Genomic DNA, 16,371 nt, shown 5'->3' with positions numbered 1-16,371 from the left:
TATAATTATTTTCTAGAGCTAGAAAAAATAATATCAAAATTCATCTGGAATAATAAAAAATTCAAAATATCAAAAGATCTAATAAAAAGAAATGCTAGGAAAGGTGGCCTAGACCTCCCAGATCTCAAATTGTATTATAAAGCAGCAATTATCAAAACCACTTGGTACTGGGTGAGAAACAGAGGGATAGACCAGTAAAAGAGGTTAGGCAATCAATACATGGTAGTCAACAAATACAGCAATCTACTGTTTGAAAAACCCAAGGGTCCCAACTTCTGTAAGCCCCCAGTAAAACTCACAGTTCTACAAAAATTGCTGGGAGAACTGCATAGCAGTGTTGCAGAAACTGGACATAGACCAATGCCTGACATGGTACACAAGAATAAATCCAAATGGGTACATGATCTAGGTATAAAGGTTGATACTATAAACAAATTAGTGGAGCAAGGAATATTGTATTTATCAGAGTTATGGAGAATGGAGAAATTTTTGACTAAACAAGAGATACAAAGTATTATGAAGTGGAAAATGGATAGTTTTGATTACATTAACATGAAAAGATTTTGCACAAACAAACCCAATGCAACCAAGATTAGGAGGGAAGGAGAAAACTGATAAAGAACTTTTGCAACTAGTGTCTATGATAAAGGTCTGATTTCTAAAACATGTAGAGAAGTGACTGAAATGTACAAGAATACAAGTCATTCTTCAATTGATAAATGGTCAAAGGATATGAACAGGCAGTTTTCAGAGGAAGAAATTAACACTATCGATAGTCCTATGAAAAATACTCTAAATGACTATTGATTAAAGAGAGGCAAATCAAAACAACTCTGAGGTACCAAATTATACCTGTCACGTTGGCTAACATGACAAAACAGGAAGATGATAAATGTTCTAGAAGATGTGGGAGAGCTGGAACACTAATTCCTTGTTGGTGCAGCTACGAATTTATCCAACCATTCTAGAGTGCAATTTGGAACTCTGCCCAAAAGGCTATAAAAATGTGCATACCCTTTGACTCAACAATATCACTTCTATGACTGTATCCCCAAGAGATCATAGAAATGGGAAAGGGTCCCACATGTACAAAAATATTTACAGCAGCTCTCTTTGTAGTGGCCAAAAACTGGAAATCAAAGGGATGCCCATGAAATGGCGAATGGCTGAATAAATTGTGGTATAAAATGATGAATAGGAAAACTTCAGAGAGACCTGGAAAGACTTATATGAACTGATGCTGAGTGAAAGGAGCAGAACCAGGAGAACTTTGTACACAGCAACAACCACAATGTGCGAGGAATTATTCTGAATGACTTAGTGCTTCATTGCAATGTAAGGACTTAAAAAATTCTAAATGAACTTGCAAAATGTCTTCCACATTCAGAGAAAGAGTTGTGGAATTTGATCACAGATTGAAGCATACCCTTTTCTTTTGTATTGTTTTGTTTTGTTTTGTGATTTCTACCATTCATTTTAATCCTTCTATGCAGCATGACTAAGGTAAAGATGTATTCAATGGGAATATATGTGTAGAACTTATATAAAATTGTATACCATCTCAAGCAGGAAGTGGGGAGGGAGAGCATAGAAGGGGGAGGAAGAGGAAAAAATCTAAGATACAAGGAAGTGATCGTAGATCATGAAAACAAATAAAATAATTTAATTTAAAAAAAGAAAGACGAAAAAAGGCTACAAGTCAAGACCAAAGTGGAAGAAGTATTAGTGCATGATTTTCTGTTTGCAGATGATTGTGCACTCAGTGCAGCCTCAGAAGCTGAGATGCATCAAACTTTGGATCAGTTCTCTGCTTCTTGTATCAATTTTGGCCTAACAATTAACACCAAGAAAACACAGGTGCTCCAATAACCAGTCCCACACCATCCATATGTGGAAGCATCAGTTACACCAATTGTAGAAGTTTTGAATGCACATTTTCACTTCCCTTGGTAGTATACTTTATATGTGTGTGTGTATATATGCATGTATGTGTACATGCATGTGTATATATGCACACATATACACATATTCATATATGCGTAGATACATGTGTACACATTGATAACGAGATTGATGCACACATTTCTAGAACTAGCTCAGTGTTTAGAAAGCTCGAAAGAAGAAATATTCTCGGAAGAGAAATATTAGACTGACTACTAAACTGAAGGTCTTCAGAGCCATTGTGCTGATCTCATTGTTGTATGCCTGTGAAACCTGAACAGTATACCAGCATCATACCAGGAAACTGAATCTCTTCCATTTAAATTGTCTTAGGAAGATTCTGAAAATCACCTGGCAGGATACGATACCAGACATTGAGGTCTTTTCCCAAACTAAATTGCCAAGCATTCAAACTCCTACAGAAAGTGCAGCTCCTATAAGCTGGCCAGTTGTTTGGGTGCAAAACATACCCTTGCTAAACTGACTATTTCATGGAGAATTTACACAGGATGAGAATTTACGCAGGACAAGAATTTACCTGATTATCAGAAAAAGTGATACAAGGACATTCTCAAGGCCTCTCTTAAGTACTTTGGGATTGATTATGTGACATGTGAGACACTGGCACAAGACTACTCAGCCTGGCATGCCCACATCTGAAAAGGTGCTGTGCTCTATGAGCAAAGTAGAAGTGAAGGAGCTCAGAAGCAATGTAGATGCACAAATTTAGAGAATCTGCTCCAAATGTTCACATGGACTATTTATGTCTGATGTGTGGAAGAACATTCTGAACTTATATCGATCTGATCAGCCACAGTCAGACACATGGTAACTTGACTAGCATAGCAATGTCACTTTGGTCCTGTTTGAAAACAAAGGAGAACAACCAATCTATTCCCCTTCTATAAAATCCAAATTCAGTCACCAGTGTTTCTAGTGTTCATCAATAGGCCTATCGACAATATTCATTCATGATTCACTTTCCCTAAAGTGAGATGGGAAAACAAGTGGGAACTAGAAAGTAAACTTCTTAGTAGCAAGATTTATTTCCTTGTGGTTTGTGTTGTGCATAGCCTCCCTTGCACATCTTACCTCAAATTCTGATGACTTCAGTTCCTATGGAACTCCTAGTAGCTGTTTCTTCATTACTAAATCTTGTTCTGCTCTTTTAATAACTATAAATTATGGCATTGTATCACAGACATAGATTTAGAGACAGAAGGGACTTTAGAAGTCTTTGAATCTAACTTCCTTCCTCTTTTAGTCTTCTTGTATTGTATTGCAATATCTTTGACGTTTTGATTTTCATTTGTTCAGCTGACCTCTTTACCATGACCATTGTGCTTTGCTTTTGTGGGAACTAAGACAACATTTCATTTGTTTCCCTTGACTTGAAGTTATTCATGACCTGGCAAAACAATATTTATGTTACTTAATCCATTACAGAGCCACTCAAGGAAGAGGGGCTTAACTACAGAATGTAGGCAGCTATTTACTTGTAATCATGTGATTTAAGGTTACAAGGGACCTTGCCAGTCATCTGGTAATATAGTGTCATTCTCTTGTTTCATTGTATTTCATTTGCCATGTTTACCTGAGTTTACTCCTGGACTGTTTTATATATATATACACAGAGAGAGAGAGACAGAGAGACAGAGACAGAGACAGAGAGAGACAGAGAGACAGACAGAGATAGAGACACAGAGACACAGTGACAGAGAGATAACAGAGAGACAAAGAAACAGAGAGAGAACTGAGTTTAGATTCAGTCAAGAAGCTCTGGATTCAAATTCTCTCCTAAATATTTATTGGATAATGCTGGGATACATGAACTCTAAATGTCCCGTGTAACTCTCTGAGAGAATACATTAGAGAAAAGTTATCAGTACCCACCAGCCAAATGGGTGTCCATAGAGAAGAAATCAGATATCAAAAGCAAAATTGGCATAATTTTTAAGTGGCCAGGAATGGTGGTCAATAAGTACACACACACACACACACACACAGAAACACATACACATACTACATAAGTATGTATATATATGTGTGTATATATATGTATATACATATATGTATATAATGCAATGCTTTTTTGACATTAGTCATGTTGTGAAAAAAATCAAGAAAAAATGTACTTCAGTCTGCACTCTGTGTCTATCAGCTATTTATTTAGAGATAGATGGCATTTTTCATCATTCCTGTGGAATTGTTGTGGATCATTGTATTTAAAAATGTTATTAATCTTCATCATTTCTTATAATACTATTTGTCGAACACAATTTGATTAACTTTTCAGTTTTCAATTCTTTGCCACCACAAAAATATCTTCTATGAATATTTTGAACATTTATGTCCTCTTCCTTTTTCTTTTGTCTCTTTAAGGTGCAGACCTAAAAGTAGCACTTCTGGGTCAAAGAATATACAGTTTTGTAGACCTCCAGGCATAGTTCCAAAATATTGTCTGGAATGGTCAGATCACATTGCAGCTACAACTAGAGTAAAATTGTGTACCTATCTTCCTATATTTTCCAGAATTTGTCAATTTCCTTTTCTGTTATCTTTACCATCCTTATGGATATGAGGAGGTATCTCAGAGCTGATTTAATTTGCATTTCTCTAATTATTAATGATTTAGAGCAATTTGTCATATGATTATTGATGGCATTGATTTCTTACTCTAAAAACTGCTTATTCATATCCTTTGACCATTCATTAATTAGGGAATGAATCTTTATAAATCTGGCCCAGTTCCCTATATATTAGAGAAATTTACTTTTTAAAACAATAATTAAATTATTTGTTTTCAATTTTCAACAATCATTTCCATATGTCTTAAATTTTCTCCCCCTTCCTTTCCCTTCCCTCTCCAAGATAGCTTGCAATCTTATATGGGTTCTACACATACATTCTTATTAAACACATTTTGACATTAGTCATACTGCAAAGAAGAATTAAAATGAATGCGAGAAACCTGAGAAAAACCAAAACAAAACAAAACACAAGAGAAAATAGTCTGCTTCATTAGACATTCTGATTCCGTAGTTCTTTCTCTGGATGTGGATAACATTTTGCCTCAAGAGGCCCTTGGGAATATTTTAGGTATTTGTGTTGTTGTGAAGTTTATTTGAAGCTGTCCTCACACATTGAGGCCATTACTAATGTTCTCCTGGTTCTGCTCATTTCACTCATCATCAGTTCATATAAGTCTTTCCAGGTTTTTCTGAAGTCTGATTGTTACTCATTTCTTATGGCAGAATAGTATTCCATTACATTCATATACTACAACTTGTTCACCATTCCCTAATTGATGGGTCTGATTTCCCTTGATTTCTGGTTGTTGGCCAGCACAAAGAGAGCTGCTATAAATATTTTTGTACATCTGGGGCCTTTTCCCATTTTTATGATCTCTTTGGGATATAACCTAGAAGTGATATTGCTGGGTCAAAGAGGATGCACATTTTTGTAGCCCTTTGCACATAGTTCCAAATTGCTCTCCAGAATGGTTGGATAAACTCACAGCTCCACCATCAATGAATTAATGTTCCAACTCTCCCACATCTTCTCCAACATTTATTATTTTCCTGTTTTGTCATGTTAACCAATCTGACAGGTTATGTGGTACCTCAGAGTTGTTTTGATCTGCCTTTCTCTAATCAATGGTGATTTAGAGTATTTTTTCATGTGACTATAGATAGCTTTAATTTCTTCCTCTGAAAACTGCCTGTTCAGATCCTTTGACCATTTATCAATTGGCGAATGGTTCATACTCTTGTAAATTTGACTCAGTTCTGTATGTATTTTAGAAATGAGGCCTTTATCACACATACTAGCTATAAAATTTCTTTCCCAGTTTTCTGTTTCCCTCCTAATCTTGGTTGCATTGGGTTTGTTTGTACAAAAACTTCTCAATTTCATGTAGCCAAAATTATCCATTTTGCACTTCATAATGTTCTCTGTCTCTTATTTGGTCATAAATTTCTCCATTCTCCATAAATCTGACAAATATACTATTCCTTGCCCCCCCCAATTTGTTTATAGTATCTGCCTTTATAGCTAGGTCATGTATTCATTTGGGCTTTATTTTTCTATACAGCGTAAGGCATTGGTCTATTCCCAATTTCTGCCATGTTATTATCCAGTTTTCACAATAGTTTTGTCAAACAGTGAATTGTTATCCCAGAAGCTGGGGTCCTTGGGTTTCTCAAAGTAGGCTGCTATATTCATTGATACTGTATCTTGAGTACCTAACCTATTTCACTGATTTACACCCTCTATTTCTTAGCCAGTACCAAGTGGTTTTGATAATTGCTGTTTTATAATAGAATTTGAGATCTGGTATGGCTAGGCCACCTTCCCTACCTTTTCTTTTCATTAATTCCCTTGTTATTCTGGAAATTAGCTTTTTGTAAGAGAATTTTGGTGTAATTTTTTGCTTCAGTTTCCCATTTTCCTTCAAATTCAGAATACATCGATACTAATTACGCAAAAGACTTTATTTTTATTTTATATAGTCAAAATTAGCAATTTGACTCCTAGTAAACTTCTGTATCTCTTGTTCAGTCATGAACTTTTATGTTATCCAGAGATCTGATAGTTAATGTCTTTCATGTTCCCCTTAAAGGTCTGTTATATCACCCTCACACATTTTGAACTTATCATTATAGGTGACATAAATTGGTGACATATAACAAATTTCTGTCATATTACTTCCCATATTTCTCAGTAGTTTTTGTCAAATATTGAGGTCTTATCTCAATAGCTAGGGTACTTGAGTTTATGAAAGACTAGACTAATATGATTACTTGATTTTTATATTATGTATGTAATTTTAATTTTATTCAATGTCAAATTGTTTTTGACAATTTCCACTCTGTAGCACAGTTTGAGATCTAGTTCTTCTCAGCCCCATTTCTTTGTATTTTTTCATTAATTTCCTTAATCATCTTCACCTTCATTCTTAAGATGAATTTTATTGTTATTTTTTCTAGTTCTATAAAGCAATTCTTTGATAATTTAATATAAAAAAAAACTTCAGTGTATATATGGCAGTGCTACAGTTAGAATCACATGAAACCTAGCAGAGGTGGTATTAAAAGACCTTAGGTCTTGAAATATTACATATTGAAGAGCAAAAGAACTGAAACTGGTAAAAAAAACATATCATACCAGCAAAGGTAAGAATGATTCTGAATTTTAAAAAATGGATATTTAATGAATTGTCAGACTTTCAGGATATTGTTAAACATAAATTGAACTTGATGGAAGATTTGACATACAAGAGCCAAGAGAAGCACTTAACAAGGACAGACAGTTTACCTTGTATGTATGCAAAATATAAAATGGATGTTTAAGATTGTTGTTGGCAATTGGGTAGTTCACAAGAAAGGTTGGGGTAGACCTGAGCACACTATGACTTCAAAAAGTGCAGCTAATTGGGAACAGTTAAAAAGTGCGATTATCTGGTACAAATGAGGTGCAACAGGAAGAACCAATACTGAGAATTTAGAAGGGGGAGGAGAGCAGTTAGACCCAGAAACCTACTTTCATCTGGAATAGGTTCAACAGGGAACAATGCATATACATCTAAAAGAGTGTAAGTTTTCTAAATTTAGAAAGAAATAAAACACTAAGGGGATATGAAGGGAGGAGACAATGAGGGAGGGATCTTTAGAGGGAAGGGTGAGAGAATAGTTTAAAGGAGGGTATGGAAGGGTGTTTACACTAATAGGAATTGGAAGATAAGGGGGAGTAATTCCATAGATAATGTGATCAAGGCCTGTGAAACATCAGTTGCCTTGTACCAGTTCACATAGCTAATTAGTAACAGAAGTCAGATTTTATTTTCAGCCCAGTTCTCCTCCCACTAATACTTTACAAGAAAATATAAAATCTAGTTCATGAGCACCAGGTTGTGTATGACATGGAATTTGTTTTGCATTCATAAAATCAATCCACTAAAACTATATTGTTGCTGTCAGTCACTGTCATCACTTATCCAGAGTCTTGAACAATTCAAAAGCAGAAATAAACAACATAACAGGCATCATTGCTCTAATTATAAGAATTGTCAGCACACTAGTGAGATAAAAGAATAAATTTCCCCCAAGCAGTATAAACACAAGGTGCATATTATATGTGACTCTTTTTGTAGGGTTGCTTCAAACTGCTCCTTTACAATAATTAATTTATTCTTCAAGAATATAGAGTATTAATTGAAAATTAATCTTTACTTCTCCAGCTTTCCCCTCCTCAAATTGTATAGCTAATCCCTACCTCATAGCCAGAAAGAAAACTTTTTTTAATGTAGTTCTGTTTTTCCTTTGGCATCTCCTTCCATCCTCACTTTACTTCTCAGAAAAGGTATTCAGTTTCAGCAAACCAGAGGATATCCTTTGGGGAGGAAAGAGAACTCTGGAAGTATACAACAGAGCATATCTGCTAAAAAGCAGAGTAGTCACAAAGGAAGGAAAAGAAACCCAGGGAAGAAATAGGTGCTAGCTGATCATAACTTTCAACATCTCCATTTCAACATGATAGGGAGAAAAGAAGAGATAGAATTTCTCAAAACTTGAAGCATCAGAAAGAAATCCTTAGCAAATGGAACATCATATTTCTAGTCTTTTATTTTTCTGAGAATCATTTTAATGTCAATTATAATTTTCAAAAGCTGAAGTCTTTTCAATTTATGATGTCACATGACATCGTTTGATATGAATGATAGAGATAGGGCCCATTAATTTCTATGACAAGTCAGCTCCTAAAATTTAAAGCTATTTGATTTTCTTTAGACTGTCTTCAAAGAAAACCTATTCCCAACAAAGTGTGCTTACATGTTGTGTGAAATGATAATAGTGTTTTTCTTTTTTTAAGTAAAGAAAGTTATAATACTCTATTACACAGGGATCTTTTGCAAAAGAAGTTTCAACTAAATTTCAGATACAAAAAAGAGTAAAACAAAAATATTTTTTTCAATATGCATATTCAAAAGAAAACACAACAAAGGATACTCAGGGCCCTTACCCTCAATTAAAATATGCTAATGCTGGTCAAACCTTGATTTTAATTTCCTGGTAACTTAAAGGGTCAGCCCATGGATGTAGTACTGTATTCTCATGTAGCTTCATTCACAGCTGTAGCATCTCTCATTTATCTGTGGGTAATACATTGCTTATCCTCTTTCTTTTTTAAGGTATCATATGCTCTCTGATTTCTCTAGAGCCCCTATGACAGGTCTCACAATTCTAAACATCTTTTTGTTCTGTTGTGACGGCATAGCTTACCGAGAGGAGCAAGTCCTATGCCTGACCAGCAGGCTGCTTGTCCTGTGGAGCTCACAAGTAAAAGAATGAGGTGGGAGAGTGGGTCATGAAGCAACTCTGATTTATTCAAGCAAGCACTGTGATTATATAGTCTCTGCCAGCCAGCCCAGTGAACCATGGTAACACACACAAACAAACCCGAAACTATAGAAATGAACACAAGCTGGAACTATAGTGACAAAAACAAACCAGGAGTGGGGCCATCCCTTCCAGCGCCATCTTGTTCACCCTTCCCTGCTCCAGAGTCAATTTACCTGATGTCCGTTAGTGTGGCATCCCAGATGGTGTGGCGGTCAGTGCCACTTACAACTCCCCCTTTTTGTTTTAGACCCAATGACTTTCACGGGTTTGTACATCTCTCAGCTTGAACTGATTTTCAGTAAGCATCTTCATTGTATCTTTTACGGTTTGTAGGGCATATTTGAGACATGCTGGTATAAGATATATAACAATCAAGATAACAATACCTCCTGACAACAATGGACCTAGCCAATTAAACAATGAGGTGGAATGACCAAAAAGTTGCATCATGTCTGAAACAAAATTTTCAGGTATTAACTTTTTTGTCCCTTGAGTATTTATATCCAATGCCAATTTTTCCAACAGTTTCATTTCACTTGAAACGTTGGCAAGTGTTAAACCATGCAACTGAGCTCTTATTTCTTCCCAATTAAATTCAGTATCATTGTACAATTTGTTCATCATGCAAAAATGATGATATCTGTAATCACATCTTAAAGCCAATTGTGTTTCTATGGCCTGCAGTTCATCCCCAATTGCTATTACATCATTTCTTAACGTTAGAATGGTCTGGTAGAATTCATGATCCATTCTCAATTGTTCCCTAAATCCCACTGATACATTATTTGTACAAACACCAAGGATAGCCCTTCCCCAGTCCTGTAAAGTTGAAATGTCTACTAATGTCCAAAGGTCCAATACTGGTCCTCAGCCTGGCTCACTGTTAGAAGCAGTAAGATGCAGCTGACTAATTTCATGGCTCAGGTGTTGTAGTTTCTTCTTCTTTCTCTGGTGGGCTCCCTGTGATTTCTTCCTGGTGCTGTATGACCCGTAGTCTTTTCACTGGTACCCAGATCTCCTTGTCTCCTGTAGAGATACAAGCATAACCCTTGCCCCAAGTTAGTATGGTATGTGTTCTAACAGTCAGTCGGAGCTGACCATGTATTTCATGGCAGACGTAAGACCTGACTCATTGAATTTTAAAAATTGATTGTGTAAAGTGCCAATTTTAATTGATCATGTGCCATGGACCTGGGTCCCGAAGCTCCCCCTTTTTGTTTTTGGACATATTGTTTTACTATGGCTTGTCCTGTGGGGTTATAGGGGATCCCAGTCACATGAGAGATTCTGAATTCTGAGAGAAATTTTTGGAAGGTCGAAGCAGTGTATGCTGGGCCATTATCAGTCTTTTATAGTCGTGGGATGCCATGGGTGGCAAAACATTGAAGCATATGACTACACACATCCTTGACTGCCTCTCTGGTGCGTAGGGTAGCCATGATGAAACCGGAGAAAGTGTCTATAGACACATGGACATATTTAAGCCTCCCAAATGAAGCTGTGTGAGTCACATCCTGTTGGGATTGGAAGCTCAATTCCGTGTGGACAGTCTCGGGCGGGTAAAGGTGGGAGCTTCTAAATCTTAGAGCTCTCACGAGACCTCCCCCAGGAAACAGCTGGGAGTCGAGGTGAACCGAGCTATCTCGAGTAATTCCGCCTCTTCCTGTGAGAAACGTGATGGGAGAGAGATCTCCCCGCCCTCGAGATTGTCCCGGATCTGGGCACACTATTGTTATGTAACATCACGGTATTCAGATGCAAACTGTGCGGCTGAAGGTTAAGTAGGATTGAGGAAGCCTGAAAGCTCTCTTAGCACGTGAGGAGCCAAGAGGACAGTAGGCTCCGCTTCTCTTCTTTCCTCTCTCCCCTCCCCCTCTCTCCCCGCTTGTACTTCTACTTCCAATCCCTTAAGATCCTAGCCTCCTTAGGAAATCTCCCCCTCTTCCTCCTAAGGAAGACCTCCCCTGCACTTGTAACTAGACCCTGAAATAAAGCTCAACCCTTGTTCGACTCTAGAACGTCCTTTCTCTCATACGAGCATCCGGTTTGGCCAACCGAAGACCTCAGGAGGTGAGGTAAGAAGACTCGGGTAGCCCACAGGCCTCTAGGCTTGGCAACATCCATTTGCCAGATATCATTAGGATGTGATCCCTTAGGTTTGTACACTCTGCATGGCATCGGTGGCTGGAAAGGAATGCATGCTGTGCATGATTTTACAATCTTTTGGGCCTCTTTCTTAGTAAGTTTATATAAATGTCTTAATGATTTTGCTGATATATGAAACTTATTGTGAGCCTGTTGAGCTTCCTCAGTGGTTTCTAGGTATACACCTCCTGACACTACTCAATCCATAACCTCATTTCCTTCTGCTACAGGCCCTGGTAGATTGGCGTGTGATCTTATATCTAAAATGTGGAATGGGAACATACGTCCTCTTATGGTGTTTTGGACTTCCGCTAACAACTGTCCAATTTCTAATTGAGTTGATATGCAGGCAGTCTCTAGGTCTGGTATAAGTGTGGCTACATATCTACTGTCAGTAATAATATTGATAGGCTCATCAATTTCTAAAGCCTTCCAAACCGCAAATAGTTTGTTCTTTTGGGTAGATGAGAACGGAGTATCATATACCTGCAACCATTTATCTTGATATACATATGTGGCTACTCTATTTAATTTTGTGGCATCAGTAAATACATTCTTTCCTATGACCGTAGTGTCATGGTGTTTCTTAGCCCATGTCCATGGTGTTTCCTGGTATATGCTTAGAGCCTTATTTATGTTCCCTGTTTTGAAGTTTTGATTAATAATGACTTGCCATTCTGGGTATTCTGTACAGCATTTCTCTACTTGTTCTATAGTGTATCTACAGTAGATGGCATCAGGATCTCTTCCTATCAGTTTCCTCACTCTCTGAATTGCCTTGTAAACCACTTGTGCAACTAGTACACAGTAAGGGACACAAGACCTGTTGTGTATTCTCTTCAAGTGTATCCTCTCTAACATCCCTTCTTCTTGGTGAAGGCATCCTGTGGGAAGTTCCACAGTGAAAATGATAGAGATATACATATTTTCTGCTGGTACATATCTCCTGGTGCTAGTCTCTACGATTTTTGTTTGAATTTTGGAGATGTATCCCAATGTTTGAGGAGTCCATTCTCATGGTGAATTTAAGTCAGGATCTCCTTTCAGCATGTCATACAATGGGTGTAATTCACCTGTAGGTATTCCTAATTGTGGTCTGATCCACTGAAGCTCTCCTATCACCTTTTGCATATGATTGAGAGTCTTGATTTTAAACACATCTATTACAGGTGATTTAATATGGATTTGATGTTCTAATATGGTGTGTCCTAAGTAATATATAGGCAGGTCTTTCTGCATCTTATCAGATGCTATTTTTAAGCCCTGTTTGAGGAATTCTCTCTCTATCATTTGTAATGTCATTTCTAAGATTTCAATGTTATCATGAGCTCCTAAGATATCATTCATATAATGGAGTATCAACACCTGGGGAAATCTCTTCCTGACTGGGTGTAATGTCTTGTCTACATACCACTGACAAATTGTGGGACTGTTTTTCATTCCTTGGGGTAGTACCTTCTATTGGTAATGATGGTATGGCTCCTGTAGATTGACACTGGGTACAGAGAATGCAAACCTTTCCTTACCCTCAGTATGAACAGGAATACTGTAAAAACAATCCTTGATGTCAATCACCCAAAGTTTATAACTGCTGGGAATTACATTGGGTGATGGCAAACCTGGCTGTAAAGCACCCATTGGCTGCATGATGTCATTGATCTTTCTCAAATCAGTCAACATTCTGTATTTTCCAGATTTCTTTTTTATGACAAATACAGGAGAGTTCAATGGACTAAAGGATTCCTCAATGTGTCCTAACTCTAACTGTTCTTGTACTAGGTCTTTCAGGGGCTGTTTCCTTTGATTATTTCATGAAAGATGATTTCTAGGCTCTTTTTTTGATCATGACTCAGATAGTCCCATGATTTTAAATTTTTTTATGCTTACTTATTTATTTTCAGCTTTCAACATTTATTTCCACAAAATTTTGAGTTGCGAATTTTCTCCCCATCTCTCCCCTTCCTCACCCTGAAACACTATGCATTCTAATTAACCCTTCCCGCAATCTTTTCCCCCCTTCTGTCACACACCTCCCTTCCCTTATCCTTATCTTCTCTCTTTTCTTGTAGGACAAGATAGATTTCTAAACCCCATTATCTGTATTTCTTATCTTCTAGTTGCATGCAGAAACAATTCTCAACATTCCTCTGAAAACTTGGAGTTCCCACTTGTCTCCTTTCCTCCATCCCAACCCATCCCCACTGAGAAGGCAAGCAGTTCAATATAGGCAATATATGTGTAGCTTTGCAAAAGACTTCCATAATAGTCATATTGTGAAAGACTAACTATATTTTCCTCCATCCTATTCTGCCATCATTTATTCTCTTCTCTCTTTTGACCTTATCTCTCCCCATAAGTGTTTACTTCTAATTACTTCTTCCTCCCATTTGCCCTCTCTTCTATCATGTCCCCACCCCACTTAACCCCTTCTCCTCTACTTTCTTGTAATGTGAGATAGATTTTCATACCACATTGAGTGTGCATGATGTTCCCTCTTTAAGCCAGATGTGATAAGAGTAAGTTTCACTTCTTCTCTCATACCTCCCCACTTTTCCCCTCTGATGAAAAAGTTTTCCTTGTCTATTTTAGGAGAGATAATTTTCCCCGTTCAATTTCTCCCTTTCTCCTTCCAATATATTCTTCTCTCATCCCTTAATTTTATTTTTTACGTATCATTCTTCCCTATTCAACTCACCCTGTGCTCTCTGTATATATATATATATATATATATATATATATATATATATATATATATATATATATATATATATATATACATATATATATATATATATATACACATATATATATACATATATATATACATATATATAATATATATATATATATATATATATATATATATATATATATATATATATATATATATGTAGGTGAATGTAAACTGTTTAGTTTTATTAAGTCCTCTGATTTTTCTTTCCTATTTACCTTTTCACACTTTTCTTGATTCTTATGTTTGAAAGTCCAATTTTCTATTTAGCTCTGGCCTTTTCATCTAGAATACTTGACAGTTCTCTATTTCATTGAATGACCATTTTTACCCCTGAAATATTATCCTCAATTTTGTTGGGTAGGCGATTCTTGGTTTTAATCCCAGTTCCTTTGACTTTTGAAATATCATATTCTAAGCCCTTTGATCCCTTAATGTAGAAGCTGGTACATCTTGTGTTATCCCGATTGTATTTCCACAATATTCAAATTGCTTTTTGCTAGCTGCTTGCAATATTTTCTCCTTGATGTGGGAGCCCTGGAATTTGACTACAATATTCCCAGGAGTTTCTCTTTTTGAATCTCTTTCAGTGGGTGATTGGTGGATTTTTCAATATTTATTTTGCCCTCTGGTTCTAGAATATCAAGGCAGTTTTCCTTGATAATTTCATGAAAGGTGATTGCTAGGCTCTTTTTTGGACCATGACTTTCAGGTAGTTCCAAAATTTTTAAATTTCTCCTGGATCTATTTTCCATGTCAGTTGTTTTTCTGATGAGATATTTCACTTTATTTTTCTATTCTTTTCTGCTCCATTCTAATTTTTAAAAACCTATTTTTTTCAGTGAGTTTTTGAACCTCCTTTTCCATTTGACTAATTCTGCTTTTTAAAGTATTCTTCTCCTCATTCACTTTTTGGATCTCTTTTGCCAATTGAGTTATCCTATTTTTAAAGATGTTATTTTCTTCAGCATTTTTTAGGTCTCCTTTAGCAAGCTGTTGACTTGCTTCTCATGATTTTCTTGCATCACTCTCATTTCTCTTCCCAATTTTTCCTCCACCTCTCTTACTTGATTTTCAAAATGCCTTTTGAGCTCTTCTATGGCCTGAGACCATAGCATATTTGTTTGAGGAGTTTTAGATGCAGAAGCATTGACTTTTATGTCTTCTTCTGATGCTATGCATTGCTCTTCTTCATCTGAAAGAATGGAAGAAAACACCTGTTCAGCACAACTGTAGCCTTCTATAGTCTTATTTTTTTCCTCTTTTTGGGGCATTTTCTTAGCCAGTTTCTTGACTTTTTGAGTCCTTTGTCAATAGGAGGGTATACTCTGGGGACCTATAAGTTCTCAGTTCCTCCAAAGTGGCACAATCAAGGGAGAGGAGTTTCCTTCTCTCTTGGTCTGCATTCTTGTCTGTGAGCAAACACAACCACTCTGTTCTACCTGAGATCTACCAGTAGGGATCACTCTCCAGAGCCTCCACCAGCTCCACTGCCAGAACTCCTCCTCACCCCAGGACCACCACTCAGGGCTGAAATTCAGATCATTGGTAAATTCCCCTAGGGTTTTTAGGCTGAGGGCTCCAAAAATGGATGCTGCTGCTCCAGTTGCTGCTGCCAGCCATGCCAGACTGTATTCTCTTCTCACCCAGGTGAAAGAATTTTCTCACTGACCTTTGAAGCTGTCTTTGACTATTGTTGGTTGAGAAATCTGAGAACCACAGCTGTTGCCATGAATTACTACCCCTGAGGCCTGCTGCAGCCCTGTTCCTATAGTGCCACGATGCCAAGGCTGAGCTGTTCTCTGCTCTGTACTCCATTTGATAGACCTTTCCTGTCAACCCTCCAGGCTGCCTTGGGCTGGAAATTTCTTTCATTCTGTTGTTTTTTCCCTTGTGCTGCTCTAGGGTATGTTTAGGGTCATGTTTTACAGGTATTTTATGGGCTATGGGAGGGAGCTTCTTCACCTCCATTTTTCTACTCTGCCATCTTTGCTCCACCCCTGCTCCATAATTTTTAAATTGTCTCTTCTGGATTTATTTCCAGGTCACTTGTTTTTTCAATGAGATATTTCACATTGCTATTTTTTCATTTCTTTGAGTTTGCTTTATAATTTCTTCATTTTCCATAAAATCAATAGCTTCCATCTGCTCCTT

The sequence above is a fragment of the Notamacropus eugenii genome, chromosome 5, assembly GCF_028372415.1.
Source record: "Notamacropus eugenii isolate mMacEug1 chromosome 5, mMacEug1.pri_v2, whole genome shotgun sequence".
In the NCBI taxonomy this organism is placed as follows: domain Eukaryota; kingdom Metazoa; phylum Chordata; class Mammalia; order Diprotodontia; family Macropodidae; genus Notamacropus; species Notamacropus eugenii.
Note: the sequence above shows the minus strand (reverse complement) of the source record.